The following is a 27116-nucleotide window of genomic DNA, read 5'->3' as shown; positions in this document are numbered from 1 at the left end:
TAATTTAAAAAAATTGTAATATAAAATACTCAGTATTCATTTAGTGCCCTCTGCAGTTCTCTTCAGAATCAGCTTAATATCGAATGGTTTCTATCTGGTGTACCCTTCCTCATCGTCATTTCCTCAATAAGCCACTTCTTCCCTACATTGCTCTATCACCACCAGAAACCTGCCATCCTCATTTTCTATTCTGGGAGAAAGCCTATTCTGCAAGAATAGGCTTACCAATAAGATTACCGGGCTTCCCTGGTGGCGCAGTGGTTGGGAGTCTGCCTGGCAATGCACGGGACACGGGTTCGTGCCCTGGTCCGGGAGAATCCCACGTGCCGCGGAGTGGCTGGGCCCGTGAGCCATGGCCACTGGGCCTGCGTGTCCGGAGCCTGTGCTCCGCGGCGGGAGAGGCCACAGCAGTGAGAGGCCCGCGTACCACAAAAAAAAAAAAAAAAAAAAAGATTACCATGCCTCCTTCCCTCCAATTTTATAAATATATGTAACATATATATATATACACACACACACGTGTATATATGTGTGTTTATACACAATTTATGACAAAAATATGTGTATTCATTGAAAAAAATTTAGGAAATACAGAAATAAAAACAACATTTTAAAATCACATTTATGTAGAGATGTGGATGGACCTAGAGACTGTCATACAGAGTGAACTAAGTGAGAAGGAGAAAAACAAATATGGTGTATTAATGCGTCTATGTGGAATCTGAAAAAATTGGTATAGACAATCTTATTTATAAGGCAGAAATAGAGACACAGACGTAGAGAACAAACATGGATACCAAAGTAGAAAGGGAGGGGTGGGATGAACTGGCAGATTGGGATTGACATATATACACTATTGATACTATGTATAAAATAGATAATAATGAGAACCTACTGTACAGCACAGGGAACTCTACTCAGTGCTCTGTGGTGACCTAAATGGGAAAGAAATCCAAAAAAGAGGGGATATATGTATACCTATAGCTGATTCACTTTGCTGTACAGTAGAAACTAACACAATATTGTAAAGCAACTATACTCCAATAAAAATTTTTTTTTTAAATGTAAAAAAACCCACAATGATTCACCACTTCGTACCCACTTTGGTGGCTGTAATAAAAGTCAGATAATAATAAGTATTGATGAGTCAGTGAATAATTGGAACCTTCACACACTGCAAAGGGTATGTAAAATGGTGCAGCTGCTTTGGAAAAATTCAGTATTTCCTTAAAATGTTAAATGTAGATTTACCATATGACTCATAAATTCTACTCCTAAATATATACCCAAGAGAAAACTTGTACAGGAATGATCATAATATTATTCATGATAGTCCCAAATGGAAGTAACACAAATGTCCATCAACTGATAAATGAATAAACAAAATGTGGTATGTCCATACAATGAAATATTACTTGGCCATAAAAAGAACAAAGTTCTTATACATGCTACAGAATGGACGAACCTTGAAAGCATTACGCTAAATGAATGAATCCAAACACAAAAGGCTACATATTATATGGTTCTATTTATATAAAATGTCTAGAGTAGGCAGAACCACAGAGACAAAAAGTAGACTAGTGGTTGTCAGGGACTGCAGTTTGGGAGGATAAATAGTGACTGCTAATGACAATGGGGCCTTGCAGGGGTGGGGAGTGTTGATGACAATATTCTGGAATTATATAATATTAACTGACATAAAGCTTTGTGAATATACTAAGAGCTACTGATTATACACTTACAAAGGGTGAACTGTAGATTTCTGACATATATCTCAATAAAACTATTATAAATTAAAAAACAATAATATCACATTTAGTCCCACTACCTTGATATAAATACTGGCTATATTTTACTGTATTTCTTTTCTGTTTTGGGGGGATTTTTTTGGATATACACACACAAAGATACACATTAAAAATAATAATTAGAACCAAGCTATATACGTTATATTATCACTTGCTGTTTTCACTTAGCAGTGTACTATTACCACTATCCTGTGTCATGATTTTTTTTTTCATTTAATTTAATCTTTATTTTATATTGGGGTATAGTTGATTTACAATGTTGTGTCAGTTTCAGGTGTACAGCAAAGTGATTCAGTTATACATATATCCATTCTTTTTCAGATTCTTTTCCCATATAGCTTATTACAGAATATTGAGTAGAGTTCCCTGTGCTATGCAGTAGGTCCTTGTTGATTATCTATTTTATATATAGTAGTGTGTATCTGTTAATCCCAAACTCCTAATTTATCCCTCCCCCCCATCTTTTCCCTTTGGTAATCATGAGTTTGTTTTCTAAGTTTGTGAGTCTGTTTCTGTTTCGTGAGTAAGTTCATTTGTATCATATTTTTAGATTCCACATATAAGTGATATCATATATTTGTCTGAGTTACTTCACTTAGTATGATAATCTCTAGGTAATTTTCTATAATATTATTTTAATTGTCTAAAATATTCCATTGTCTAAAGTACCCCAATTTATTTAAATTATTCATTAGCATGGATATTTTTGTGGCCTACAATATTTTGCTAATATAAAAAAAATACCACACAATATCATTGGAGCTAAATCTTTGCACACTATTTACTCAGTACAAATTCCTTGAAATAGGTCAAGGTAATCACATAATTAAACATGAATAGGTAGTACATAATTAAGGGTTTTGATAAATGCCATCAAATTGTATTCCAGAAGTGTTGTGGAATTTTATATTCCCTTTAGCAATATAAAAAAGAAATGAGGCTTCCCTGGTGGCGCAGTGGTTGAGAGTCCGCCTGCCGATGCAGGGGACGCGGGTTCGTGCCCCAGTCCGGGAAGATCCCACCTGCCGCGGAGCGGCTGGGCCCGTGAGCCATGGCCGCTGAGCCTGCGCGTCCGGAGCCTGTGCTCCGCAACGGGAGAGGCCACAACAGTGAGAGGCCCACGTACCGCAAAAAAAAAAAAAAAGAAAGAAATGAAAATTGTGTGTGTGTATTTGTATATATTTTGGTTTGTGTGTATATAATGTGTGTGTATATGTGTATGTGTTTCTTCTAGTAAGGTGGAATATTACTTATCTTAGGTAACTATATTGAAATAACTAGCTGCTATAATAAATAAAACCTAAAATTGTAATGGCTTAACATAATAAAAATTTATTTTTTGCCGATATAGCTGTTCAATGAAGGGTTCCTGGTTGAGGATGGCTTTCCTCCATGGGGTGATTTAGGGATTTGGACTCTTCCATCTTGTGTCTGGGAATTTTCTTGTGCTTCACCATTGTTATACCCATCTGGTGGGGACATAGGGAAAAGAGAAAGCATGATGGAGGTATAACTTCACAGTCCATTGAACTCAGTCACATGGTCTACAAGGGAATCTTCACAGTGTAGTCAAGGATTGCTGCCACAGTGGCGAAAAAGGATAACCTTTTTCGGTAGAACAATAGAGCAGGCTCATAAAATATAAGAAATGCTGACTACATCAACAGAAGAGACCAATTGCAGTCATTAACAATGGCATTCCCAGGTACACACTGAAGCTGAAATCTTTAATTTTAATTAGGGCAATTTAAGTTCTCTAAAGGCTTTCCACCTGCATATTTGCAAATATATGACAGCTTTTTTTTAATGCCAATTTTATACTTAAGAAGGCCTTCCCACTCAATACCATACTGTCAGATTTTCAATATAGTACATTTATGTGATAATGAAAAGATGTTAACTGCCTAGTTAAAATAATTAATCATGCACACAGAAGACTTTTCATCTGACAACATTCAGTTTATTGATCTGCTGTACTGCTTAGAATAATCCTCAGGTAGGTGAATTTGCAGGTCCACTGAACAACCATGAAGGCTGTCCTTAGATTTCATAGATGTGCTTCCTTTTGTCTTCTTCAAGAAGACAACCCATTCCTTCACAATGATATATTTAGGTCATCTTGCAGTAAAATGAATGGCTTTATATTTTTCTTCCTTTCACATTAAGTGAAAGTGAAGCAGTCTGCCCAGATCATTAAATAATCCCAAAAACGTCCTTGTAGGAGATCCAGTGAGATTTTCATAGAACTTGCAATACCATACCTTCTTTCTCTAGGTATTATCTTCACCATATTCTGTTTACATAGGAAGACTTGTAGGAGTACAATTTCAAGAGACAAACATTGATAAGTGTGTCAAAGGGAAGGAGCTACATAAGTTCAAAGCATGATTCCGAGTTATTTTACAGCAAGTAGTAATATATACGCGTTAAAGAGCATGCTATTCATTGAGTGCTTTGTTCACCATTTTTACATTTATTGTTTTTTGAGCAAAAACAGTGTTTTATAGAAGGTGTGAAACAGACAGTGAAATAGGCATTCGTACTTGCTTCATTGAAAGCAAAGGGAGCTCTGATAAGAAAATATTCAATAGGGTTACTTCCCAAACATTAAACAGGAGATAAAGACAAGAGTTGAGCCCATTTGGAAAACGTGGAGCTGGTATTAAAATATTACTAATGGAGCAAGCGTCAAATCATTGCTTTCAGATCTTCAACAAATATGCTGAGCAGCCATGGACCAGCAAACTCAGTAAATATAAATAGGCAGTGGTCAGAATAAGGGAGATAAAGAAAGGTAAATGGAAATGAGGTGAGATAGAATACACTGAACTATTTTAATGCATTTTAAGATAAATACATAGATTAGAAAATTAAAAAGCCCTATCCCAGAGTATGTGACAAGATGTTAAAAAAAAAAACAAACCTCTTTTCAACTTCTTGCCCTGGTTGCCAGCCTCTGATTCTTTCCCCTTCAAAAAATGTTTTATTTCTGGCACTTTAAATAAAAGAAGCTCATGATACACATAAATGACCCCTTCACATGTATTCCAGAAAATAGCCACCTCTACTCAAATCCTTGTCTGTTGTTAGTTCAGTGTTAAGCTCTGATAGGTATCAGACAAAATGCTTTTACAAAGATTGTGTTTTGGCTGCTCACAGGATTCCTGAAAGCACGAACTTCTATCTGGACTTATCTTAAATGTTACTTGAGATGGGATAACCTTTTCGATTTTAAATGCTTAAAATCTCTCAATGATTATTAATAAGTAATTACACACAGGAGAAATGTGTAACAAGAGCACATTAACACTATAAAATCCTTTGGCTTTGTATCGAGCTCTTTGATTTCTTTTTTCTTTTTTTTGGCTGTGTTGGGTCTTCATTGCTGCGCGCAGGCTTTCTCTAGTTGTGGCGAGCAGGGGCTACTCTTCATTGCTGTGCGCGGGCTGCTCATCGCAATGGCTTCTCTTGTTGCAGAGCACAGGCTCTAGGGGCGCGGGCTTCAGTAGTTGCAGCACGTGGGCTCAGTAGTTGCGGCACTTGGTCTCTAAGGTGCACGGGCTTCAGTAGTTGTGGCTCACGGGCCCTAGAGCACAGGCTCAGTAGTTGTGGCGCACAGGCTTAGTTGCACCGCGGCATGTGGGATCTTCCCGGACCAGGGATTGAACCTGTGTCCCCTGCATTGGCAGGCGGATTCTTAACCACTGTGCCACGGGGAAGTCCAAACTCTTTGATTTCTTAAATTAGTTTTATGATTTGTTTAGAATCGTGTTTCATGCTTTGTGATTTTGAAAGATGCCCTGAAGCTCCTTGGCTTGGCATTTGTGGTGTTCCCTCATAGATTCAACCTTTCCTATATTTTCAGTCCTTCCTTGTTCTCCTACAAACTATAATTTTGCATCCCTCTCTTTGGTTTAATTGCCTGGACCAGAGCTGGAAGATACCACCCCCAAAACTATCTGTTATTTTTGTCTTCAAGGCACGCGTTGAGTCTCATATCCTCAGCCTGACTGCATGATTTCATCATGACCCTTTGCTGACTTTTAATTTCCTTCCTCCCTTCAAGAAATATTTACTGAATGCCTACCATGGGACAGACACTGTTCTCAAGCTTGGAGATACAGCAGTGAACAAAACAAATCCCTGTTCTCAGGGAGCCTACATTTGAGCATGGGGGTACAGATAGTAAACAAATAAACATATAATATGTCAGGTGGTTATAAAGACCAATGAAGGAAAATAAAGCAGAGAAATGGGGACCAAGCATGATGTCGTAGTGAGGGGAGGGTGCTCTTTTTACATAGGCGGTCAGAGCAGGCCTTCTTACAAGGGGATATTAGAGCAGTATTAAGGGAGTATAGAAGACATGTAGGAATTTTGAGATCAAGTTTTCTGAGGAAGGCATGTTAAGGGGCTGTACTATCTATCTATTGCTGCAAAACAAGTTATCCCAAAACTTAGCAGCTTAAAATAACAATAGATATTGATTATCTCATAGTTTTTGTGGGCCAAATTTGGAAGTGACTTAACTGGGTGGCTCTGGCTTAGGATCTCTTAAGAGGTTGCAGTCAAGATGTTAAACAGGCCTATAGTCTCTGAAGGCTTGACAGGGGCTGGAGGACTCAGTTCCAAAATGGTTTAACCCCTTGATGCTGGTCGTTGGCAGGAGGCCTCAGTATCTACCCACGTGGACCTCTCCATGGGCTGCTTGAGTGTCCTCATGACACAGTGGCTGACTGGCTGCTCCCAGAGCAGAGAGTCCAAAATGGGGCAAGGTAGAAACCACATGTCTTATAGACACAGCTCAGAAGTTACACATCATCATCTCTGCAAAATCCGATTGTTTCACAGGTCACTCCCATCCAGCACAGAAGGGGACTCTGTAAGGACATGAATACCATCAGATGGAGATCATTGGGGATCATCCTGGAGGCTGGCTGCCACAAGGCTCTGATGAGAGGGGTCGGCAAGTTCAAGGAGCGTAAATAAGCACAGTGTGACTACAGTGGAATTATGAGCGGGTGCAAGGGAAGAGCCGGCGTCCAAGGGGGAGCAGGAGATCAAGTCATGTTGGACTTTATAGGCCACAGTAGGGACTTGCAGTTGTTTGCTCAGTGAGAGGGAAAGCCATTGGAGGGTAGCAGGATAATTTCCTGAATTACTAAATTCTGTTTGTTCTTCCAGCATTTTCTCTTCCCCCTCATTTTCATCAGGTTTTGCCATTCTCTGCCTCAGGGCTCATGACTGGGCTGAAAGCCGGAATAGCCTAAGGCCAAGGGATCCTGTGGGGTTAGAAGAAACCTAACTCCTAGGGCTGAGGAGCTCTGAAGGGCTTCTGCTAGGTTTCCTTGAGGAGAAAGGGAGAAGCATTTATTTGAGATGTCCTAAGGCGGGGAGAAAATGTTCCCTGAGGCACTGAAACCTATTTGCAACCCTGAGCTGTGGATACCCTGGCCTTGCTCCCTTGCAGTGGCACTGGGAGAGCACAGGAATGGTTTTGTGAGTACTTGGGTAGGAAGGATTGACGCAGAAGAGCCACAGGACATGAGTGTGGTTTGTGAGATGGGTGAAGCAACAGTAACTAGTATTTCGCTATGTCAGCCCCAGGACCTTTGCCCAACTCTCCTTGGAAGATAAGTCCCGAAGGTCATTGAAGTTGCATTCTTACCAGGCTGGTAGACTAAAGGTTCATAGTGATAAGTAAGTTTGTTTAAAGAAATGTGGTATTTCTTAGACACCTCATTTTGTGCCCTGATATTCATTCACAACACAAAGTCAATGTGTTTTACTTAATTCCATCACTGTTAAGGTTTGCTGGTTAGGGCTGAGATGAAGTTCTTGACTTACCTTTAAATATATCACATTGTCACAGACATTTTGAATGCCGCCGGATTTCCATAATAGTTGTCCACATGGTCATAATGAGTGGCCAGTCTGCCACTCTTAGGTTGTAGCAGCTGAGTCTCTCAAGCTTGAGCTTTTGCTGCAAGTATTACAGACATCTCCGTGAAGATGACAACCTGAAACAGCCTGAAACAAAACACAGGCTTCTGACTCACATAAAGCCATCTTTGCCAAGACATCTTGTCTGATGGCCACATCCACTCTAGAAGGTCATCCTTGTATCCGTGGACTGGAGCATTGCTTTCTATGCCCTGCTGCAGTTATACCTTCACTGTCTCTATCTGGCCAGTGATACTACAGGCTCAATGTACCCTGGCAAAGGCAGCTGAGAAGGTTGTGGCTATGGTTATGAGCCATTGCCTGTCCCTGGAGATATTTCCCATGGCTGTACCGGTGGACATTATTGAGGTTGAGCTGGCTGGACTCATTAGTGCTGATGACTGACTAGCATTTGGGAAGAGGAGCTTGACAGCTGTTAACTTAAGCCTGGTAGGAACTTTCAGAGATGTTGGTAGAAGGGTGACAGAAACAACCCTTGCTTGTCTTATTTGGCCTAAGAACCAACGTGTCCTTTGTTTTAGGTTGCGTTCCCAGAGAAACAGACATCCATTGGTAATCTGAGATTTGCATGTAGGACGTTTATGGTGGGGGAGAGGGGAGTGCTCTTAGTATTAATACCTATGGTGGAGTGAAGAAGCAGAAGGAAAAGACGAATCGTTGTCCAGTCCCAACAAAGGACTCAACTGATAGCTTTTGGAGCTCTGGACCTATAAATTGTCCCGATGGAAACAAGGATGCCTTCACTCTCATCCCCCTCCCACTGCATCTTTAGATGAGGGCTGCTTCCAGGGCAGTGACCTTGAGTGAGGCAGTTCTCCAGTGATTCAGCTGAGAGATGTCAGCCTTCAATACTCCTGTAACTAGAGAAGTAAAGGCTGTATTCCTGAAAAGATGGTGCCAGGGGAGGGGAGAGTTACATCTTGCAGCACATGACCACATCCCACAATCTGTTTCATGTTGGAAGGAACAAACGTGTCTCAGATAAGAGACGTTTGAAATAAGTTTACAAAATTATGCAACACAGGCAACAAAGGAGACCTCTGGGCAGTTGCATGTACTGACCCCATCCATGCAGAACTCTCCTTCAGCATTCAGCAGTAACTGTGTTGCCCAGTGAGCTCGTGGCCACCTCGGAAGCAGGCGCACTGCCCCTGCTCTTTCTTGCCACTCCAGCATGATTGCAATTTAGCTTTTCTTTCTGAATGTCTCGCTCGGCTTGGCTTCCTTTTCTACTGTTCTCTCTTTCCACTTCTTCCAACTGCTCTTTCTTTTGCATTCATATCTTCCTAAGAGAGGATCTATTTGGGTTCAGTAGTCACCCTCCAATATAGATTGTCCTAGTTGAATTGATTTTGAGGCAAGACCTCCTCAACCTACATAAACTGGTTGCCTTTGGTCAGCGAACCAATTTTTGTTTCGTTTCAGCTGTGGTCACATGACACAAGAGCAAGTCAAGATATATTCAAGGAACCACCAAGAAGTCCCTCTGCTCAGAAGGAACCAGGATCCTGGCAGGTATTCAGAGTGTTTGAACTCTTGTTACACAATGGCTTCCAACTTCTCTTCAATTTAATATCTACACATGCCTTTTTAAAAATGGTTAGCAGAAGTAGCAAAGGTTTAGAATAGTATAGAGGACTTCCCTGGTGGCACAGTGGTTAAGAATCCGCCTGCCAAATAGAGACGCGGATGTAGAGAACAAACGTACGGACACACCAAGCGGGGAAAGTGGCGGGGTGGGGGAGGTGGTGGTTGGATGAATTGGGAGATTGGGATTGACATGTACACACTGATGTGTATAAAATAGATAACTAATAAGAACCTGATGTATAAAAAATTAAATTAAATTAAATTAAAAAAAAAAAAAGAATCCGCCTGCCAATGCAGGGGACACAGGTTCAATCCCTGGTCTGGCACATCCCACATGCCATGGAGCAACTAAGCCCGTGCACCACAACTACTGAGCCTGCGCTCTAGAGCCCGCGAGCCACAACTACTGAGCCCATGTGCCACAACTAATGAGCCCACGTGCCACAACTACTGAAACCTGAGCACCTAGAGCCTGTGCTCTGCAATGAAAGAAGCCACCGCAATGAGAAGCCCGTGCACCGCAATGAAGAGTAGCCCCCGCTTGCAGCAACTGGAGAAAGCCCGCGCACAGCAACGAAGACCCAAGGCAGCCAAAATTAAATAAATAATATAAATAAATTTAACAACAACAAAATAATTAGAACAGTATAGAAATGATCTGTTCCTTAAGAAAAACAATAGGACTCTGCCTCTACCTCAGCACTCTTCACTCCGTGCTTGTAATCTTTTAGCTGTTTCTTTTGTTTGTTACAGTTCATACTACTGTTTCTTCATTTATCAGTTTTAGACATTATCACATTTTTATTATGGTATATGGTGATTGAGTTATGTTAGTCTTTCTTTTGTTTGGGGAATTGTATTAAATTCAACTGCCCTTAAAGAATTTCGAACATTAAATTACTATAAGCTATTAACACTTTAATACGAAAGAGCCCTTCAGGTTTTTCCACGTTTGATGGCTGGCTGAGAGCACTTTGGAGAAAGTTTGGTGTTTACACAGAAAAATAAACCTAGCAGAGAGACACATGGTGAAGAGAGATGAGGGGTGATTTCTACTCTTTTAATTGATGGTTTTCATGTTTGCCTCCAAATCTCTAAATAATCTGTCACAGTGTTCGGCGTAGTCACAATATCATAACTAGCTGTAATATGGGACAGGAAATACAATCTTTTAGCTGGGCACTTTGTCACTGTGAATAAAGTCTTGGTTCTATTGGAATGGAAAAAGAAGAGAGGTGACCAGTGGTCACTTCCATGTCCATGTGATTTAAATATTTTTCCTATTTTTAAAAATGATGGCATCTGGGGCTTCCCTGGTGGCGCAGTGGTTGAGAGTCCGCCTGCCGATGCAGGGGACATGGGTTCGTGCCCCGGTCCGGGAAGATCCCACATGCTGCGGAGCAACTAGGCCTGTAAGCCATGGCCGCTGAGCCTGCGCGTCCGGAGGCCCACGTACCGCAAAAAAATAAAAAATAAAAAAAAATGATGGCATCTGATTCTCTAAAGGAAAAAAAATGGTGGCGAATACTAAAAGGATTGGAAACGAAAATTTCTTTTTGAATAAAATAACTCTAGATTTCCTTAATTTTTTTTTTCATGTATGTAGAATAGTAGTAATTCTCTCGCAGAGAGCTATAAGGTTCCAAAGTTGTTTCAGAGAACATTGTAGAAGTTGATGGTCCTAATGGTTCTGTGTGGTAGATGGGACAGAAATTGTAATCTTTATCGTATAGATGATGAAACCGAGGCACAGAAAGAATGTGTCTTCCCCAGGGTCCCATGACTATGAGTTCTAATTCATTCTTTAGTTTTCCTACTTCAGGATTATGTGGGAGCATTGCAGAAAGGAGAATCTTCCACGAAGGCCCTTGGTAGTTTTGGGATGAAGAGGGAAAGTCATTCATGCAAACATGGTACAAATGTCAAAGCCATTTGCCTTTTCCTCAAGCATTACTTCTTCAGAATCACTGCATATTTGTCAAATGAGGCTGAACTTCCAGCCTTAATTGAGGTAGTGTCGCAATAAATCTTGGCATCAAGTCTTATTGTACAGGTACTGTGTGGATTTGGGAATCCTCCGTAAGGCACAGTTAACAACTTGGTAGTTATAGAGTTTTGGCCATATAGTTAGTAATGTAAATGTTAGTGGTCTGGCCTCTATGTTTTTATATATAAAGAGGGATCAGGAGGAATCTGATTGTTAAGGGTTGCAGATTGTTCAGTAATAGACCTAGTAAATACGAAAATAAGTAATGCAGAGTTTGGGAAATGGAAAATCCTAGGTACCTTTTACACGTTCAGATGTCATGCAATTCTTGTTTTCCTTTAGTTATTCATTGAGTTGTGCTGGCGTTAGAGAGTTTTTAAGTGACAGATCTAAATGGAAGGAAAAAATTCAGTCACAGTATTACGCCTAAAGGGAAAATGTAGTTACTAAAGCATGTTAATTTTTAACTGAAAAGTAGTTGACCGTTTTCCTGGAAGGATTTTGCCACTATAACTATTTAAAAGTAAACTTTTAAAAGTTTGTGCTGTACTAGGTATTGAAAGCTCTTTACAGACCGCTAAAATTATTGACAGTATTTCAAATATAAGACATCTGTAAATTCACATCATACATACAATTGTACAACAGTAATCTAAGGAAATAAACTTTCTCCTTCAAATTCCAAATACCTGAGTTCCTCTCCGTAATAGTAATCTATATAGGTTTTCTCAATATTTAATATCAGTAAAGATACACCAAATGCATAGTACAGAGGTGTTTCCAGTGATCTTTTATTTTATTATTACATAGCTTTCAGATAAAGGAAAACTTAAACTTTTAAAAATAACTTTCTTTTGGGAATTCCCTGGTGGTCCAGTGGTTAGGACTCCACGCTTTCACTGCTGAGGGCCCGGGTTCAATCCCCGGTCAGGGAACTAAGATCCCACAAGCTGGGCAGCACGGCCAAAAAAAAACAAAAAAAAACTGTTTGAAAAAACTAAGATACCTTTCTTTTTATGGACAGTTTCAAACATATATGAAGATAGAATAATACAGTGAACCCCACATAGCTGTCATGCAGCTCCAATAATTATATATTCATGGCTTATCCTATTTCATCAATACCCTTATCCTCTCCTCACCCCAATTATTTTGAAGTAAATCCCAGACAGCATACCTTTCATCTATAAATCCTTTGGTATATATGTCTAAAAATAAGGCATCTCCTTTTAAAAACATAATTGCTGTGGTAGACTATAGATGGTCCCACATTTTTTAACCACTCCATCCACTGAGAGGTGGAATGTAAGTCCCTGCACCTTGAATCTCAGCCATAGAGATTAGCTTGACCAGTAAAACGTGGCAGGAGTGTCAGTCTGGCATTTCCAAGGTTAGGCCTTAAGAAGCTTTGAAGCTTCTGTCTGGGTCTCTTGGGACCTGAGCTGCTAGGTAAAGTGACAACTTTGAAACCTCCACAATGAACAGCCAGTGAACACGCAGGTGCGCTGGTCAAAAGTCTCAAGAATCCCACCTTTCATCCTTCCTCTTCAAGCACCAGACATAGGAGTAAAATCGCTTTGGACCCTCTAGCTTTGCCCATCTGCCAACTGAACACCAGTGCGTGACCTCAGATGGTGCCACATGGAGCAGACAACGCACACAGCTGAGCCCTGCTCAGATTCCTGACCCACAAAGCTGAAAGATTTAATAGAATGGTTGCCCTTTTAAGCCACTAAGTTTGCTGCAATAGATAAAATGGAATAACCACAAAACCATGATCACTCCTGAAATAACTAGCAATCATTTGCTGAAATATCAAATATCCAGCATTCAAATAATAAATCCTCTTTATTGTCTCATAATTTCTTAAGCTTTTGTTTTAACCAGGATCTAAATACGGTTTATACAGGGCAATTGATTTTTATGTCTCTAAATCTCATTCAATCTATTGATTTCCTTCCTTCCTCTTTTTTTCCCCCTTTCAAATTATTTGTTTAAGAAACTGGATTTTTGTCATCACTTTCCCACAATCTGGACTTCAGTATTGTTTAATATGTCCTCCCATCACTTGTGTTTTCTGTAAATTGGTAGTTGGATCTAGAGGTCTGATCAGTTTCAGCTCTGATTTGTGGCAAGGCTGTTTCATGGGTGGCATGGTATACTTTTATCAGGAGGCACATCATATCTGGTTGTCTCTTGTCTTAACGTTGGCAATCACTGCCTAGACCCATTAATTAACCCATTTGGGGTTGCAAAATGGATACTGTATCAGTTAGCTATTGATATTACTATATGAGAAAGGATCAAACAATCTCAGTAGCACATGATAATAAGTATTTATTTAGCTTATTTACCACCACTTTCACCTCATCTTGTTCACCACAGCGAGTCATATGCCCCAAGTCCCAAGTCAAGAGGTAGTCCTGCCTCCAGTGGGTAGTGAAGAGCCAGGCTGCAGCCATAATTCTATGTATGACGTTTCAGGCCTGACCATAGGCCACTACAAGGCTTTGCCTGGCAGACCTCAGGGGGAGAAGATGCCCTCCTCACGCCAGACTTGGTACAAAGTCCACGACAATCTCAGGAGGTACAGTTGAGGATCCAGGCCCCCCTCCCCGCCCCAGTCATGTTCTTACACATGGTGACATTCCTGGCCCAAGTACCTCCATTCAGAGTTCTTTTCATTGGGGACCTCAGCGAGGCTCTTCCCAGGTGTATCCTCCAAGACCCCCGAATTGGGGCCTTGACTGAGGCATTTGTGTCCACTTTGACTTAGGACTTTTGCCCTCTGAGCCCTTCTTTCTCTCTTTCCTTCCAGTCCCTGGATCCACAAAAAAAGGCCAGAAGTTCAGGGATTCTCAGAAGTGAGATGGTCCTCCCTCTCTGCAAGGCATTCAACTGACCCTAGTCCAGTGTCATTCCACGGGGAAAACCGGAACACTGGGGAGTTGGCTCCTTTCTCTTTTGCCTCTTACCTACATTTCTGCAGTACAGTTAAGTCCCCTACATACGAACCTTCAAGATGTGAACTTTCAAAGAACCAACGTGCATTCCCATGTCTAATCACGTAAGGCAGTTCATGTTTCTGGCATACACTGTCACATGTGTGCATCCTCTACAAGTGGTTGTGCTTTTGTGTACTTTACTGTATAGAGTATAGAGTACAGCACTGTATAGAGTACAGCAGTGCAGTTTCTTTATTTCAAGCCCAGGATGTCCGGAAGCAATTGTAAAAGCAGCAGTGATATAGCTGGTACTGTACTGTACTTTTCATGGTACTGTACTGTAAGATTAAAAATGTTTTCTTTATTTCTTGTGTTTGTTTTTTATGTATTAATTGTGTGAAAAGTATTATAAACCTATTACTGTACAGTACTATATAGCTGACTGTGTTTGTTGGGAACCTAAGCTAACTTTGTCAGACTTAACGAACAAATTGGACTTACGAACCGAGCTCTCAGAATGGCACTCATTCGTATGTAGGGGACTTACTATGAATGAAAAAGGCTTAATTGTTGTCTTCCGTTTGGCTGTTGTCCTAGTCTATCAACTTGACACCTGGTAGCTCAACAGGAGGGCATTGCAAAGTTACATAGAAAAGGGTGTGGATTCTAGAAGGAGTGAATAATTGGGTCAATAATACAATCTATCAGGGTGATATTCCATTATTATTCTTCCTTTATTAATTAGCCAGAATATTTCTGTAAAAAGAAATGTACCAGTTTTTCAAATAAATTAGTTGACACTTCGCATTTTTTTTAATTAATTTTTTTTACTGGAGTACAGTGGATTTGCAATATTGTGTTAGTTTCTGCTGTATAGCAAAGTGAGTCAGTTATACCTAAACATATATCTGCTCTTTTTTAGATTCTGTTCCCATATAGGTCATTACAAAGTATTGAGTAGAGTTCCCTGTGCTATACAGTAGGTCCTTATTAGTTACCTCTTTTATTGATATATATAGTAGCGTGTATATGACAGTCCCAATCTCCCAGTTTATCCCGCACCCCTCCCCATCTCCCCCTTGGTAACCATAAGTTTGTTTCCACATCTGACACTTGGCATTTTCATAAGGTAACAAATGAACTTTATAAGATTTTAAAAAACTAAGTTATGGATTTCAAACACATTTGGTAAATCAAAATTTATGCAATTACTATTCTGATTTTGCTGAAATTATCCCATCTTTTGCTAGTAGGAACTTTGTGAAGTTGCTCTTGACTCTTTTTGATATGACCAAGTAATCTTTTTTTTTTTTTTTTCTGTGGTACGCGGGCCTCTCACTGCTGCGGCCTCTCCCATTGCGGAGCACAGGCTCAGGACGCGCAGGCTCAGCGGCCATGGCTCACGGGCCCAGCCACTCCGCGGCAGGTGGGATCTTCCCAGACCGGGGCACGAACCCGTGTTCCCTGCATTGGCAGGCGGACTCTCAACCACTGCGCCACCAGGGAAGCCCTGACCAAGTAATCTTTAATAGCTTTCTTCTGGTGGGATGAGATGCTCCAGAGCTGAAATGAGGCATTCAACATTTAATTTCATGATGTATAGACAGTTCCAGTGATGGAAGGTCAACTTAATTTTTAATATATCTGGAGTTTGTTTTTAGTTGAAAGATTAAATAATTTTGTTACCAGGATGAGTTATGTAAAAAACATGCTTTAAAGATTCAAATTATTTAATATGGTGGTGAGATTTTTTTTCCCTGTATTTCAGAAAAGGAAGCCAAGCAGCATTTGGTGAGGGCTGACTTCAGGAGAATGAGGGAGGAAGGGCACCATCATGTCTTATGAGCCTTCATATGCCCTTCAGTCTTGAAACAGGGATCTAGGATGGGACATCTTGTTATTAATGCTAAGACCTGGAATTCATCTTTGACTTTATCCAAACCATTTAGAGAGCAGTTACATTTCTCCTGTGGTAAATGTATTTAATTCATACGCTATGCAATTCAGCAAGTACTAATTGAGCTCTAGCATTGTGTAAAAGCAACCAGCTGGGCTCTGTGTGAAATTTAGAAGACATACAGGAGAAAAATAAAATATGTTCCCTGATTATACAATCAAACTGGAGAAACAAGATAAATGCAGGAAGAATTAGATTGTGATCCAGGATAATATGTAATTATGTGTTCAAACAAGTGGTACTGGGCTTCCCTGGTGGCGCAGTGGTTGAGAGTCTGCCTGCCGATACAGGGAACATGGGTTTGAGCCCTGGTCCGGGAGGATCCCACATGCCGTGGAGCGGCTGGTCCCGTGAGCCATGGCCGCTGAGCCTGCGCGTCCGGAGCCTGTGCTCCGCAACAAGAGAGGCCGTGACAGTGAGAGGCCCGCGCACCGCGATGAAAAGTGGCCCCCGCTCGCCACAACTAGAGAAAGCCCTCACACAGAAGCGAAGACCCAACACAGCCATAAATAAATAAATAAATAAACTTAAAAAACAACAACAACAACAAAAAAAAACCAAGTGGTACTAATACTTATTGCTATAGGATTTCAGAGGAAAGCGAGACTAATTAGCTTAGCATGGTCTGAGATGTTCTTTGATCCAAACCCTGAAGAATGAATGTTACTTCCATGGGCTGAAGGAAGCAGAGGGTGGAGGAACACGTAAGCAGTTATAAAGGTTAGAGTAAAAATGACACAGAGGACAGTGGGGAGGCTATCCACCTCGCAATGAGGGGCTCAGGGTGGGAAGGCAGGCAGGTACCTTTGGAACACGTGGGCCAGAATCAGTCCCTTGGCAAGTTTGAGCGGTAGGCTGAAGTGATTAGGTTTCAGAAAAGCATCTGTGCCCTTCATCTCAGATGCCAAGGTCTTTGCTGTTAACCAGTAGCTAGCGTATTTATTTCTGGAAAAAAATCCAGGTGTATAATTAAAGTTAGAAAGGAACTATCAGAGTTTGAAGTGGTAAAGGAAAGACATGCAGAATAGGGACAAGTGCATGGCAAGGAAAATGAGGCAGTAAACTCAAGGAGAGTCTGTTCATTTATTCGATATTTACTGAATATATACACGTGCAAGTCATGTGCTAGGCATGGAGGATAGAGAAGAACATCTTTTATTAAGAATTTGTTAATGGTCTGAATAATAGAAGAAGAATCAACACCTTGATGTTGATGACTTGATAATTTAATCCTTAAGAGTAGAATTTCAGGATATGTAATAGTCTAGTAGAGAAGGTATTTTTTGTCACAGTGGCCTTTCCTATCAGTACGTGGGCACCTACTCTACTACCAATGTGTAATGCCAAACCTGAAAAGTGAATGGATCTTTTCCACACTGTTACTGTCTTTTTCTGCCTTCTCCTATTCCTGGCTTTTTTTTTTTTTTTTTTTTTTTTTTTTGCGTTACGCGGGCCTCTCACTGTTGTGGCCTCTCCCATTGCACAGCGCAGGCTCCGGACGCACAGGGTTAGCGGCCATGGCTCACGGGCCTAGCTGCTTCGTGGCATGTGGGATCTTCCCGGACTGGGGCACAAACCCATGTTCCCTGCATTGGCAGGTGGACTCTCAATCACTGCGCCACCAGGGAAGCCCCTATTCCTGGCCTTTAAGAGCTCCAAGGATTGTAAATCAACTATACTCCAATAAAATTTAAAAAAAAAGAGCTCCCAGGAGGACAAGGGAAGAGTTAACAGCAAGAATTCTGAGGACAGTGGTTCCAACAACATTAACTGTAGGCTAGCTACTCTGGAACAGGGAGCTTTGTCTCGAAAATTGGTCAGAGAGCATTAGTTATGCATTCATTCCATCAAGAAATATTGATTTAGCTCCTTCTCTGCTTTAGACCCTTATCTAGAGGCTGGGGATGCAGTGGTGAACAAGACACAAAAAGTTCCTGCACTCATGGAGCTGATATTCTGATGGAAGACAAACAAATGCATAAATATATACTGTATTTTCAGTTCATGGTAAGTGCTATGAAAAAAAGTATATACTAAGGTAGAAGAATGAAAAGTGATGGTGGGGTGGTGTGGGGGAATAATTTTAGATTGCGTGGATTGGGGAAAATCTCTGAGGAGGTGACTTGGAACACTTCAGGAATAGTGTTCCAGGGGAAAGAAATGGCAAATACAAAGGCCTGAAGGCAGGAAGGGCTAGGGATGATGGAAGAACAGCTAAAAGGTAGTGTGGCTGGAATCTTGTGAGCTAGGTGGTAAATGGTAGGAGAGGTAGGAAGGGGTCAGAGTATTTAGGGCCTTGTAGGCCCCAATAAGAACTTCGAATTATTCAGTGTGATGGGAACGGTGGGATGGTTTTGAAAATGGAAGCGATATGATTTGATTTCTATTTTGAGAAGTTCATTCAAAAGGCATTTTGAAGAATAGACTGTCTGGGGTAAGAGTGGAAGCAGCTCCATAAGATGGCAATTTTTGGTTGTCAAGGTGAGAGGTGCTGGTGGTTAGGCTGAGTGTGTGAGAAGTGGCTGGACTCAAGACGTATTTTGAATGTGGAGCTGGCAGAACTTGCGGATGTCCTTGCGGATATAAAAAAGAGGTGGGGCTTCCCTGGTGGCGCAGTGGTTGAGAGTCCACCTGCCGATGCAGGGGATGCGGGTTCGCGCCCCGGCCTGGGAAGATCCCACATGCTGCGGAGCGGCTGGGCCCATGAGCCATGGCCGCTGAGCCTGCGCGTCCGGAGCCTGTGCTCCGCAACGGGAGAGGCCACAACAGTGAGAGGCCGCGTACCAAAAAAAAAAAAAAAAAGGTGAACAAGGTTAACACTGCTCCAGGCCCCAGGGGCAATGGTAGGTCCATTTCCTGAGATGGTGAGAGGCTGGGAGAGGAGGAGGTTTGGTACTACTCATTAAATATTTGTTGAATGATCCAAGAAACCAAACAATCAAGGATGTTCCAAACTTGGGGCAATGGGGCTGATATGTTGTTTACTTCTTCACTGTTAGCAGATGATAAGAGTATATAATAGTCTGGAATCACTCTAGATCATGATGGAGTTTCTAGAGTTTCAGGTGTTGGGGGTGTAGAAACCTTTGGAGAAATGCAGGATATTTAGGAGCGCCATAGCAGAAAAAAATTAAACTAGTAGTCTAAAAGAATTAGCACTGGACTGGAGTCAGAATATTTCCAGTAGTTGAAGTGAGGGATGGAAAAAAAGAGAATTAGGCCTCTGACATTTACCTTGACCATGTTCTTCCATTGATCTACCATGTTAGAGGTTCAAGGGGAATGGAAAAATAAATTTTTTCTTGACAGTGTAGGAATAAGCATTTGGACATTGTCCCTTCAGCTGGAATAGGGAGCTAGAGAATCTCTCCATCCAAGTTTTACAGGCTTTCATCCAACTGTAGCTTTGGCATATGTTGCCTAATCAGAAAAGCATGCCACGTCTTTTAACTGGCTTAATTCCATCTCACAATTGAACCTTGCTCTTTCCACTGTAGCCAGATGGCAAAGGTGTAACTTCCAGGAAAGTATCTTTCACTCTTATAGCAGATGGCAAAGGTGTAACTTCCAAGAAAGTATCTTTCACTCTTCTTTGATGTATGCATTCAAGCAACTGCCCAGCCTAAATTAATATTCATCACAGTATTTTTTTATATATATGTAAATTGTAAATTCTTTATTTTGAAAAATTTATAGAAAAAATGCTGAAAACAATACAGTGAACACACTCTTCCTCCAGTGTCTAGTTTTAGCACTCTACCATATTTGCTTTGTCACCATCTGTTTATATCTGTATTTACATATAAGTGCACATACACATACATTAGTATTACTATTATTTGTGTTGTTGAACCATTTAAGTTGCAGATATCTTAACCCTTTAACCTTTCCTGATGTATCTCCAATGAACAAGGACACTCTCTTACATAAACACAGAACAATGACCAAATTTGGTAAATTTAACTTTCATACCATAATACCGTCTAATGTACAGTGCATATTCAAATTGCACCAGTTGTCCCAGTAATAGTCTTTATAGCGTTTTTCCCGTCTGATCCACTGCATTGTGCTTAGTTGTCATCTTATGACACATTTGATACCCCTCTCTCTTCCTATCTCTACATTTGAAGCTTTTATGAGTCTTTCCTTCCTTTGTTTAAGTCACTAAGAACCAATTATTTAGCACCTGTTAAATGGTTAGCATTACATTAGGCCAAGGAGGACAAAAAGAAGTAGAGATGAAATTTCACATTGTGTCATCTCTTGGGAAGACAATATTTCCATTCATAAAATGATCAGACTATAGCTTCAAAGCTATACATAGTAAAGTGTGAAATAGAGTTATCTAAATGCTCGAGGAATTTAGAGAAGAAACAAAGGAAGGAAAGAAGGCAGAGAAGAAAAGAAAAGAAAGAAAAAGAAAGAAAGGAAGGAAGGAAGAAGGAAGGAAGGAAAGAAAGAAAGAGAAAGAAAGAAAGAAAAAAGAAAGAAAGAAAGAAAGAAAGAAAGAAAAGAAAGGGAAAAGATGAGCACTGTAGGGTCTGGGCTAGCCCAACTCTCTGTTGGGCTCTGCATTTCTCTACCGGATACCTAAATGCTCAAGGAATTTAGAGAAGAGAGAAAGGAAGGAAGGAAAGAAGGCAGAGAAGGAAAGAAGGAAAGAGAAAGAAAGAAAGAAAGAAAGAAGGAAGGAAGGAAGGAAGGAAGGAAGGGAAGGAAGGAAGGAAAGGAAGGAAGAAAGGAAGGAAGGAAGGAAGAAAGAAAGAAAGAGAAAGAAAGAAAAGAAAGGGAAAAGAAGAGCACTGTAGGGTCTGGGCTAGCCCCAACTCTCTGCTGGGCTCCACATTTCTCTACTGGATACCTAGTAGAAGTACAAACTGGTCACCAAAAGTTTTTAAGACTCTATGTGGAATTCTACATTGGCCCTTAGATTGAGAGTCATTGCACTGGAATCTGAAAACATCACAGTGAGCAAAACCATCTGTGCATCCTTGTGCCTTCTTCTGATGTTGGCTGGACCTATTTCTCTTTGCAGGTTTGAGATGTCTATATCAACCCCAAACAAACTGTTCAGTAAATCTGTAACATGTTTCCATTCATAAAACTAAAGTATCTCAACCTCAGCACTATTGACTTTTTGGGCTGTGGCTATTTGGGGCGCTATTGACACTCTTTGTTATGGAGCTGTCCTGTGTATTAAAGGTGTTTAGCAGCCTCCCTTGCCTCTACCTGCTAGAGGTCAGTAGCGCCTTTCCTATTGTAACAACCAAAAAATGTCTCCAGATGTTGCCAAATGTTCTTTGCAGGGCGATAAAATCAGCCCATTGAGAACAACCACATTAGACAGAGCTCCTCAAGAATAGGGACCACTGCTGATTTATTTACTGTTGTGTGGCAAACACCACATCTGGCCCGAAGTACAATAAGTATGTGATAAAGAGCAAACTAATGAATCAAAGCACTAGATTTCTGCTAATTTGTTTAATTATCCCTACTATTACATGTTTGTACTGAATTGTCTCCACTACAGTTTTTCCCAGGAGCTGCATGAGAAAGGGTTGGGTTGACTCCATGTAATCTTTATGATGAAACTACATTTCAGTCAAAGTTCAAAGCCCTAGTTGACCAATGACAGGACACAGACAGATAAATCCAGTGTGGTATGCAATTAGTTTCAGAAGATTTATTCTTTTCATTTACTTGAGGGAAAATGATCATTGACAGTTTAAGTCTGGCAGGGAAGGTGGTGGAATGAAGGCAGCTGACACATCGCACCAACAACAGGAAAGCCTGTGTGAAATGGCAGAGGAGCTGCTTTTGGTGCCCGTGGGGCAGTGATCGACTTGGTCTTCGAGGAAAATTGAAGGGTAATCATGCTGAACTATCAGAAACTTACCTTAGCTGCCGCAAATGTACATTGTGCAAAACAGTCTTTTAACTTGTTTGTCTTTGTCAGACAAGAGAGTCATGAAAAACTGTGTACATTGTAAAATCAGCACATTTAACATACTGTCTTAATCTGAGAGGCATTGGTAGAGGGGGAAGTTGGGTGGGAGGGATACAGGGAAATTCTCTGTACTTTCCCCTTAATTTTGTTGTGAACCTAAAACTGCTCTAAAAAAATAAAAATTAACCTTTGCTAAGATGTGAATGCTAAGTCTAGTGGGCTCTAACCACATTTTTCAGATTTTCCTTGTTCATGTGTCCCTCTCATACTTAATGACCTCGAAAGGCTTAACTGTTTCAGTGATAACAGCTGCTCCAAGGAGACATTAATAGGCAAACTCCTAGCAGGAGGAGAAGCTGAAGTTAAGGTCATTCTAAGATGAGGATTATCTGAGAGTTTTGGCTGCCTGGTCTTCTCACCACCCACAAATTTCTAATTTTGAAATTACCTATTTTGGGATTTCCCTTGCAGTCCAGTGGTTAAGATTCCATGCCTCCATTGCAGGGGTACATGTTCGATCCCTGATCAGAGAACTGAGATCCCACATGTCGCATGGTGCGGCCAAAAGAATTTTTTAAAAAAGAAAGAAATTACCTATTTTATATCTTAATTCTTAAATGAACTGCAGTTCAAAACCCTGGAAAGCACAATACCGAGGACCTGGGAAGGTGAAGCAAGACTCTGGGTATTTTATTTTATTTATCTATTAATATTTTATTTATTTGTTTGTTTGTTTGTTTGGCTGCCCCCGGGTCATAGTTGCAGTATGCAGAATCTTTAGTTGCAGCATGCGGGGTCTTTAGTTACGGCACGCGAACTCAGATGTGACATGTGGGATCTAGTTCCCTCCTGCGTCGGCAGAGTGGAGTCTTAGCCACTGGACCACCAGGGAAGTTGGGTATTTTAAATTTCGCAAGGTTTAGCTTTCAAAATCTAGCCTAACAATATCCATATATGCAAATAGCTCACTGCTTCAAAAGATTTCGACCTAGAGTTTTAAATGTATCTTTTAAAAGGCAAATTAAGGATATTTTCAACAGGATGTACACTCCCTACCTCCTGCAAGGCAGTTTTTTGGTTGCTATACCCTGTCATCAGTTGGTTCTTGACTCACCCCATTTTCCAGCTGAGACAATTCTCCGCTCCACTTTGTCACTTACTAATCCTATTCTGTCTCACCTGCCCCCAACCTGGAATAGCTGACCACTAGTTTTATCTTTGATGTTCACTAGTGGCTCTTAAAGATAACACACAAAGTAGGATTTGATAACACTGTTCTGTATTTCTTGTTTGGTTCCTACATTTCTACATGTTCAGCAAGTTTTATTGATTCAACAAATACATGTATGTTCAAGGTAATCTTATAGGCACTAAAGACACAGTCTTCACTGTCAAGAGGATATTTAGTGCTCTTCATGTCAATACCACATCCAATTGATCAGGAAGTTCTATTTCTAAAACCTATCTCAAATCTGCCCATGTCTCTACATTTTCCTGACTCCTTATCAAATCCAAGACACTGTCATCTCCCTCAGGACTTCCAAAAATAACCTTTTAATTTCTCCGTTTTCCCTGTATCCACCCTCCTATTCATTCTTCATATGGCAGCCAGAGTAATTTTTTAAAATATGTCACCCAGAATTTTGTCACTTCCTTGCTTAAAACTGATCAGTGGCTTCCCATTACACTAAGAAGGAAATTCAAACTTTTCCCACGAGCCTCAGGACTCTGTGTGTTGGCTGGTGTTTACCTCTTCACTCCCATCTTATACCTCTTCTTGCACACCAAGGCCTCAGCCACACCTGGTCTTCCTTCTTTTGCAGTACGCAGGCCTCTCACTGTTGTGGCCTCTCCCGTTGCGGAGCACAGGCTCCGGACACGCAAGCTCAGTGGCCATGGCTCATGGGCCCAGCCGCTCCACGGCATGTGGGATCTTCCTAGACCGGGACACGAACCCGTGTCCCCTGCGTCGGCAGGCAGACTCTCAACCACTGCGCCACCAGGGAAGCCCAGGTCTTCCTTCTTAAACCACCTATTGTTTCCTCCATTGGGTTGCTCACCCCACGGCTATTCACATTACTGCTTCAATCTCAGCGTTCCGAACAAAAGTCACCTCCTTAGAGAGACCTTCCTTAAGAGATCCATTGGAAACTGGTCTCTCCTAATTACTATCACATTTCCATCTTTATTTCCTTCAGAGCACTTATCACAATCTGTATTTACTTATTTTTGTTTTTGTTTGCTTATTTATTGTCTACCTCCCACCTCTGGAAAATAAGCTCCAAAGTATAAGGGCTTTATTTATTTTGTTTATTGCTACATCTCCAGTGCCTTGAAGTTAAGGTCATTCTAAGACAGGCCAGTGTCTTGAATAGGGGATGGGGCATAGCAGGCACTTAAGAAATATCTGTGGAGTCAATGAATATATTCCCCACGTTGTCTAGCAATGGTCCTATACGAGAGCATCAATAAATAATTTTTGATCAATTGCCATTTGAGGGCCTATGATATGAAGCAATACCTTTTCAGACTTATAATATGATTTGAGTTATAATTCTAGAATATTTTGCTCCTCAGAATGACTAAGAATTATAGTGTTACGAACCTATGGTGTAAAATATTTAGTATAGTAAATAATATATATACGTACATTTGTACAAACCTGTATCGCACACTTTCTAAAGGTCGTCCTGTGCATACAAAGGCACTTTTCAATATTTTTAAATTATTACATTATGAATAAACTTTGCTTACGTCTTTTGTGAGCTCCAGAAGAAAAACGAGGCCCTTGAAGTCTTGCCTGAAGCAAAGGTCCCAGAGTCATCTTAGGGTTTCTCAGGGAAATCCTAACTGTGGCCACGGAAGCAAGGCCCCTTCCATAGAATCACTTCCCAGGAAGCGCTCTCTAGCTTGGTTTGGAATAAGGTAAAGAGGTGAGATGTTTGTTCCTGTAGCCACTGAGCACTCTTGGGAATAAACCAGGCAAATTAAAGTGGTGAGCAGGCTAGCAGAGAGTTGCTAGCTATTGAGGAAAAGGCTCAGTTATTTTAGGTCACCACGCATAAAAATCTCCTTTTTTTCTTAGGGTTCCGAGCATCGGTAGGCTGAATCTTTTCATGAATGAGTTAATTTCACCAAAGGAGAGAGGGGCTCTTTCCCGGCTCCAAAACATATAATCCTGCCTCCGCCTGACAAAGGGCTCTCAAAAGTCAGATAGGGACTGGACAAATTGAGCTTCCATAATGTGAACTACTAAGCGTGGACAACTCATGTTAAGCACGTTATTCTTGGCGCCTACTGTTAGAAACTTGAATTTGCCCAGGCTTTCAAGCGGGTCCAAGTTCATAGTAGCAGCTCTACTTCTAGTTTCACTGGCTTGTACTCCCACCCATGCACACACGTGATGCTGGGTCTCATGCCCTGAAAGATCTCCTGTGCCCCCTCCAAAGATTTCTGGAGTCTCTAGATGCTTCATACCTGTGCTCACATACAAGCCTTCTCTCTCTCTTTTCATCAATTTTTTTTAATTAAGGCAAAATTCACATAACATAAAATGAACCATTTTAACGGGAACAGTTCCGTGGCACAATGTTGTGCAGTCACCACGCCCATCTAGTTCCCAAACATTTTCGTCATCCCAAAAGGAAGCCCTCTACCCATTGATCAGCTGCTCCCAATTCTCTCCTCCCTGAGCCCCTGAAACCACCGATTTCTGTTCTGTCTCGAGGGATCTACCTATTCTGCATATTTCAGGTAAATGAAATCATACAATATGTGACCTTTTGTCTGACTTCTTTGACTTAGCATAATGTTTTCGAGGTACATCTATGTTGTAGCGTGAATCAGCACTTAATTCCTTCAATCAGCTGAGTATTGTTCTGTTTTATATATAAATATATATACCAAATTTGTTTATGCTTTCATTTGTGGATGGACACTTGAGATGTGCTATAGTCTGAATGTTTGTGTCCACCCAAAATTCATATGTTGAAATCCTAAAGCCCAATGTGATGGTATTAGTAGGTGGGGCCTTTGGGAAGTTCTTTAAATCATGAGGATGGAACCATCATGAATGGGATTAGTGTCTAATAAAGGGGGCTCCAGTGAGATCCCTTGGTCCTTCCACCATGTGAGAACACAGTGAGAGAAGGTGACAGCTATGAACCAGAAAAAGGGCTCCTGCTAAAACGTGACCGTGCTGGTGCTTGATCTCGTACTTCCCAGCCCCCAGAACTGAGAAATGTCTGTTGTTTATAAGCTGCCCAGTCTGTGATATTTTGTTATAGCTGCCCAAATGTACTAAGACAGTTTGCTTCCATTGCCCATTGTGAATAGTGTTGCTAGGAATATGCATCTACATGTATATTAGCCTTCTCTTGCTCGGGCACCACAGAGGGCTTCCACCTCTCAGCATTATTGTTGTCCCGCAGTGAGGCTGAGATGCTAGAAATGAGACTAATACCATGTTTTACCTAGAATTGCTCCTCCTTTCTGAGGGCCAAGACTTTCTTTCAGGGCCACAGGATTGCTCTCTGATTATTTCTTTCTTAGGATCCGTCATTTTCCTGAAAAACCTCAGTCTTTTTGTACCACCAGCTTTCAGTTTGCCACCGGTTCCCAGATAATTCTGAACGACTCTTAAGACTCAAGCTAGTGCTCCTGTCACATAAAGATAAAAAGAGTCAGTTCAATAAATTACCTTCAATAAATTTGCAAATGGCTACATCCTGATTGGAGATAACTTGACTACAGCAAATGCATATGTATTTATTCATTTAGATGTGTTTATTGGTTGTGGTGGTTTTAAAATACGTCCACAAGTTTGACACTTCCCCCTACAAAAGGCGGAGCCTCATCCCTCAGCCCCACCCCGTGTGTGTGGGGTAGATTCAGTGACTTGCTTCAAATGAGTAGAGTA

The 27116-nt window shown here is 41.0% G+C and overlaps 1 protein-coding gene across 6 annotated transcripts in view; it reads left to right on the top strand.

Annotated features, from left to right (window-relative positions):
- Positions 1–27116, top strand: part of SLC35F5 (solute carrier family 35 member F5) — a 182371-nt gene that overhangs the window by 106478 nt on the left and 48777 nt on the right. For 3 of the 6 annotated variants that reach the window (XM_067742144.1, XM_067742140.1, XM_067742141.1), the window contains 3 exons: positions 9198–9287; positions 14168–14416; positions 18135–18258. The gene's annotated coding sequence lies outside the window, so the exon portion shown is untranslated. The remainder of the gene's footprint in view (positions 1–9197; positions 9288–14167; positions 14417–18134; positions 18259–27116) is intronic. The other 3 variants (XM_067742143.1, XM_067742139.1, XM_067742138.1) reach the window with 1 other exon arrangement.

This window comes from Pseudorca crassidens, chromosome 6 (genome assembly GCF_039906515.1).
Source record: "Pseudorca crassidens isolate mPseCra1 chromosome 6, mPseCra1.hap1, whole genome shotgun sequence".
Lineage (NCBI taxonomy): Eukaryota > Metazoa > Chordata > Mammalia > Artiodactyla > Delphinidae > Pseudorca > Pseudorca crassidens.
The sequence above is the reverse complement of the archived record's forward strand: the minus strand, read 5'-3'. Positions and strand labels throughout refer to the sequence as shown.